This window comes from Eulemur rufifrons, chromosome 7 (assembly GCF_041146395.1).
Source record: "Eulemur rufifrons isolate Redbay chromosome 7, OSU_ERuf_1, whole genome shotgun sequence".
Lineage (NCBI taxonomy): Eukaryota > Metazoa > Chordata > Mammalia > Primates > Lemuridae > Eulemur > Eulemur rufifrons.
The window spans coordinates 98,728,944-98,735,578 of NC_090989.1; positions in this window are offsets into that span (position 1 = coordinate 98,728,944).

Sequence of the window (6,635 nt, forward strand, 5' to 3'; positions counted from 1 at the left end):
TGAAATCTTAGGTTGTTATTGTGTATCAGTAATCTCTTGGACTTTGTTAAATATTTTACTGTGGTAATATAAAGAAGAATTAAAGCAAGAAAATCTGAATTATTGTCTTGTTTTTAAAAATATAGTCCCCAGTGTTTTTAGATGTCACTTCATCTGTCTTATTTTTCCACCAGGAAATTAGGAATAATTTAGAATTCCAGGCAGTATAGTTCCTTTTGCAAAGGACTCTGAAGGCAAAAAAAAAAAGGAGAGAACCTGATGGCCAGAATATTATGGAAAGAATGTCACATTCCAGTATTTGAATTGGAAAGAGGAGACTAAAGATCCAAGTTGCATTATCAATCTGCCCATACGTTTCCTCATTAACAATGAGTTTGTGAATAAAGAGAACAAAAGAAGGAAAAAAACTGCCGCTGTTATTAGTTTCTCATTAAGACAAAAGTCCTAATGTGTAGTCTAAAGTCAAATCTGATTTAAACTTCGTGCTTTTGTAGAAGTGTATTTCTCTGTAGAAGCGGTGATGTGTCTTTTCTTGGACCTGCTGAAAGGAGGTCAAAGAGGAGCACTCCTTCTCCATCTTCCTGGGATTATGCGATTTCCTCTTAGAGTTGATACAGGGCAAGTGATTCCATTTTTCTGAATTATGTGATGGCAAAAGATCAAATCCCTTGTCAGGAACTGCAAACTTGAAAGTGTGTAGTTAGCTCTTGTAATACTCAGATATTTATAATTCTCCTATATGAAAAACCTAACTTCAATTAAAACTGTAATGCATGGTTTTCTATCTAACAAGGCTATTTATGTTTCCCTGGGCTCAGGTCTGACCCAGTTATTAATACAATAAAATCAATTAAATGAAATATTCTGTGGAACCAATCTATGCCCTTGCTAATCCTCATCCATATAGGAGTCACTTTCCTTAAGACAGATGGAAGTGGTTATTTTTGTGCTGTGATTAGATTTGCTTGCGTTTGTGGGAGAGTACGGTCACGTGCCGCATAATGACATTTTGGTCAATCATGGACTGCGCCTGTGACAGTGGTCCCATAAAATTATACTGGAGCTGAAAAATTCCTATTGCCTAGTGGTGTCCTAGCTCTCGCAGTATCCTAGCACAATGCATCATTCACATGCGGTGACGCTGTTGTAAACAAACCTGTGCTGCCAGTCATATAAAAGTATACCACATTCAGTTATGCACTGTAGATAATACTTGATAATAAATGACAGTGTTACTGGTTTATGTATTTACTGTACGTTTTATTGTTAGCACGTACTCCTACTTATTAAAAAAAAAATGTTAACTGGTAAAGCAGCTGCAGGCAGGTCCTTCAGGGGGTATTCCAGAAGAAAATACTGTTATCATAGCAGATGAAGCTCCATGTGTGTTACTGCCCCTGAACACCTTTCGGTGGCATAAGAGATGAAGATAGAAGACAGTGATGTTGATGATCCTGACACTGTGTAAGCCCAGGCTAATGTGTGTGTTTGTTTCTTACGTTTTAACAAAAATAGTTTGAAAGGTAAAATAGAAAAAAGCTTATAGAATAAGGATATAAAGAAAGAAAATATTTTTGTATACCTGTACAGTGTTTTGTTTTAAGCTAAGTGCTATTACAGAAGACTCAAAAAGCTAAAAATTAAAAAGTTCATAAAGTTACAGTAAGGTAAAGTTAATTATTGGAGGAAAAGGTTTTTTTGTAAATTTAGTGTATACTAAGTGTACAGTGTTTGTAAAGTCTACAGCAGTGTACAATAATGTCCTAGCCTTTATATTCACTCACCACTCACACAGAAAAACTTCCAGTCTTGCAATCCCCATTTATAAGAGCCCTATGTAGGTATACCATTTTTTATCCGTTATGCCATATTATTCCTGTACTGCTTCTATGTTTAGATACACAAATACTTACCATTGTGTTACCTACAGTATTCAGTACAGTAATATGCTGGTTTGTAGCCTAGGAGCAATAGGCTGTACCATATAGCCTGGGTATGTACTAGGCTGTACCATCTAGGTTTGTGTAAGTACACTCTGTGATGTTCACACAGTGACGAAATCACCTAACAACACATTTCTCAGTACTTGTCTCCATATGACTGTATATTGATGTTTGAGAAGCTAATTTCTTTTTTTTTTTTTCTTCTTTGAGACAGAGTCTCCCTCTGTTGCCTGGTCTAGAGTGCCGTGGCGTCAGCCTAGCTCACAGCAACCTCAAACTCCTGGGCTCAAGTAATCCTCCTACCTCAGCCTCCCGAGTAGCTGGGACTACAGGCACACACCTCTATGCACTATGCCCAGCTAATTTTTCTATATTTTGTGGAGATGAGGTCTCTCTCAGGTTTGTCTTAAACTCCTAGCCTCAAGCGATTCTCCTGCCTTGGCCTCCCAGAGTGCTAGGGTTATAGGCGTGAGCCGCCGCACCCGGCCTAGAGAGAACTTTTAAAATAAAAAGTAATTTCCCTTCACTTTTAGAAAAGACCCAAAAACCAGAAAAATAAAGTGTGAATAATTGCCAAATTTTGGAAGATTGTTACTTCTGAACTAAAGATTGGTTCCTAAAAGATCTCTAAAGGGTTAAGTGATTATGAAAAACATCGAGAGGTTGAGTCAATGTTTTTTGTTTTTAACTATATGTTTCTTAAGCTTTCAAGTGGTACATACTAGTCAGCTGTGTTATTAAAATCATGACCTCTGGCATTTAGCCAAGTCAGCAGCTTTTTGAGTTTCAATTCCCATAACAAAGTTTAATTCTGGAGCCTACCCTTGGGCTGATGCTAACCCATCTGCCACAGCCCTGCCAGCCCTGTGGTCTTACACACACTTCCTCACTCATGTGCTTTGCTTGTCCATAAGCATTGAGTTTGTGACCCCTAGCACATCAGTTAGCTTTGCTAGATGTTGGTGCAGTGACTCCCAGATCTCAGAGGTTGAAGACAACCACGTTTTCTTTTCACCCACGTTGCATGCCAGCACTTGGCTGCCACCTTGCTCCATGAGTCTTTTCATGCCAGGCCTCAGGCTGATAGGTGGCCCTGCCTGGAACATGTCGTTCATACAGAGGGACGGAAAAAAAGAGCTGGTGGAAGCATAACACATCCACTGGAGGAGAAAAACCCCTTGCCAAACCCAGTGTCCATGGGATGGGGAAGTGTATTCCTCTCGAAGGAGGTAACTGCCAGCCATGCAGCACGCAGAAATGTACTGCTCGTCAGAATGGGGACTGAGGAGTTGGGTGCAGTACCGTAATCTGCCACAGTGTGGGAGGGGAGAGGGAGCTCAGGGGTCTGCGTTGCTGATCGGCTCAGGTGGATCAGAGTTTTTCTGGCTCACTTGGAATCCAGGCTTTGGGTTTTTGGCCCCTCCCTGAGAGGGCTGCCTTTTCACCCTCCTTATTCTTTCCTTGGCTCTGCCCTAAATGGTCTTGACACTATCACGTTCCCAACAATTCCCCAGATGCAGAGCAGCCAGAGCAGAGCTACTTATAGCAAGTATTTCTGAGTATGAAGTGGGGTCAAAGCCCTTTTCTCTTGGAATCTGGTAGTAGTTGCAGGATAAAGGGAGACAGGGATAGGAGAGGGATCAGCTCTGAGCGGGGAGAAGGGTGAGTGTGGGAAATGTGGCAAGCCTGCCCTGTCACCGTGGGGTTCTTATAGCCTTTGATCCACTAGAAATTAATCTTTTGTGTATTAAACCAACTGCTCTTAGCCAGGCGCGGTGGCTCATGCTTGTAATCCTAGCAATCTGGGAGGCCGAGGTGGGGGAGGATCACCTGAGGTCAGGAGTTCAAGATCATCCTGAGCAAGAGCAAGACTCTGTCTCTACTAAAAATAGAAAAATTAGCTGGGTGTGGTGGCACGCGCCTGTAGTCCCAGCTATTCAGGAGGCTGAGGCAGTAGAATCACTTGAGCTCAGGAGTTTGATGTTGCTGTGAGCTGGGCTGATGCCACGTTTAGCCCAGGTGACAGAGTGAGACTCCAACTCAAAAAACAAAACAAAACCAACTGCTCTGGATTTTATGTGAGCTGAAGACCAACTCATTGAGACTCCTTCACACTCTCCATCATCAGCTCCCTGATTATTCCATGTGGTTAATACGGGACCAGACCTTCAAGAGTCCATGCTGATGGGGGTGTATTGGTGAGAGATGGAAGCCAGGGGAAACTTGGGGGACTGGGCAGCCCCTTGACGGAGTTTGTGCCCAAGCCATCTCCTGGGCTTTGTAAGAACAAAGAAGGGTCCAACAAGGGTGGACATCATCACTCTGCATTTAAGGTGAGTGATAGACACAAACCTGCACTTGGATAATCTTCTAGTCCTTGGTGTGGTCAACACAGCCAAGGACAGAGTGAATCATAGATCGGAGCTGGGAGAGACCTTAGACTTCATCTCTCCTCTGATTTCCAGACTTCTCTGTGACAAAGGATTAAAGAGGTGTATGCATAATTTTCAATATTCCAAAAGCTGAGTGGAATGCATACATTTGCCAAAGCTAAGAAAAATGTTTCCATTGGCTAGAATTTAATCACCTGAGACAGTAGCCACAGTCAACTTATGCTAAGCAACAGCTTGATTGTGGGTCATTTTTTTGTCTGATTAATAAAATGGAGAAACTATAGTATAGTGCAGAGCTGTGAATGATGGTTCACTGACAAGGAAGAGAGGCCGTAGATGGGATCTTTGCCAAGAAAAGGCTTGGGGACTCCTGTTCTTGATACGAGGGCACTGAGGTTCAGTGGGGTCATGTAACGAGTCCAAGTCATTGTCAAGCCAGGACTAGAATGAATGTTCCAGGCCCAGCCCCACTGCTCTGTTAGGGTCCCCTGAGTTACAGTGTGGTGTGCCTCAGGAGGAACTCCCTTTCTCAGTGGAATTGCAGACATTTCCAGAAGGGATTTCTCCTGGCTCAGGGGTAAGAGGAACTTGGAGGTTCCGGGCTGCAGTCTCCAAAGGATTTGAGGAAAGCTGTGACCACCCTTGGGGAAGTCACAGGGTCAAACCACAGTGAAAGACGCCGGTGGGCAGTGGCAGGTCAAGTTTGGGGCAGTGACTCCATAGTGGGCAGATGTGGCCCCAGCAGCAGGTTCCCTGTGTGACGAGGTCCCGTAGGCAGACACAGCGTTGAGGCCTTTCATGCCATCGTGCAAAGCGTGCTGCACGTGCATTTCAGACCAAAAGCACGTCCTCTGTACTTCTTACCAGGGTCTTGATTATGGAAATGGGGTTAAAGTTTTTTTTAATTTTTGGGGGAGGTTAGATGTTTCTGGATGGCAATTTGCCTTTCCGGTATAAACACTCATTGATCGCCTCAGAAATTCTACCGCTAGGGATCTTTCCTGAGGGATTTGTCAGAGCTATTCATTACAGCATTTTTTAAAAATAATCATTCAGTTTTCAATATTAAGAGAATATTTATTAAATTTCAGTGTTGTCATAAGTTTGAATACAGTCATTAAAATGATGTTTATGAAAATTGTTTTGAGTCTAAATTTATTTAAAATAAAAAATTCAGGGGTGTATGCCTAATGTGATCTGAGCTATGTGTGCCCAGATACCTCCAAATCCTTGATCCTTGCTCTCCCGTCAGTACCCAACTAGAACAGTTTGCATCCCCGTGTGCACTACTGTGGGAAGGCCACCTTTCCATGCTGTGACGATTCCTGGCTAGAGATGCGGCTTTTGACTCTCCCGAGTCAGCCCGTGCCACAGCCTCTGCCTCTGCACTGCTGCCCTCTTCTGGCTGTGGCGCCTCTTCCCAGCCTGCGCATGGGCCACATCAACCACTATTTTTCCCTCCCAAAGCCTTGCTACAACAAGGTTGCTGTGAATTCTGGGACTTCACTTAGTTTGAAAGTAGTAAAGGATTATTACTGCCCAGGGAAGTGAAGGTCTTCTAATTCACCATCTGATAGTGCTCCTAAGGAACTTGCTGGTCATCTCTTGTGGTAATGGTCTTGAAAGATAGTCCCCCGGTGAACAGATTGACGTGCTCCTTTGTGTAGTCACCATCCACACTGACTCTGGGCAAGCCCCTTGTGACCAAGTGAGTGGGACGGAACAGACACTGCTGCATGACTTCCAAGGCCAGGTCAAAGCGAACCTTGCAGCTTCTCCCTTGCTCTTCTGGAACGCGAGCGTCTGTGAGAAGCCTAACTCCTCTGAGACCAGGACGCTGGGAGGGAGCCCAAGCTGGCCACTCAGAGAGGTCGTGTCGAGGGGTGGGGGTGCCGGGGGGCCCTGGCCAGCTCCCTGATGCTCACCAGGCCGGCTGAGGGGGCACCCGGTGTGAGTGAAGAACTCATTCTGGAGCCTTCAGACAATGCCAGACAACTCTTCAAAGACCCCAACTGAGTATCTCCCAGCCGATCCCCCTGAACCCACAGAACCATAAGAAATCACTAATTTTGCTTTACTTTACCAAGTTTTGGGGTGGTTTGTTACGCATAGATAATTAAGACCTTTCCAGGACATTTCCCATAGGGTGTGACCCTCCAGAAGCCCCCGGCCCAGACTGCCCTCCTCACATCTGGCCGCTTCTCCATACTTGCAGGCCGTACCCCTGCTGTAGGTTATCAGTGAGTAATTTCCAAATTGTCTGTTTCCCTCTCGCCTTTCAGACTACATGGGAGCCAAG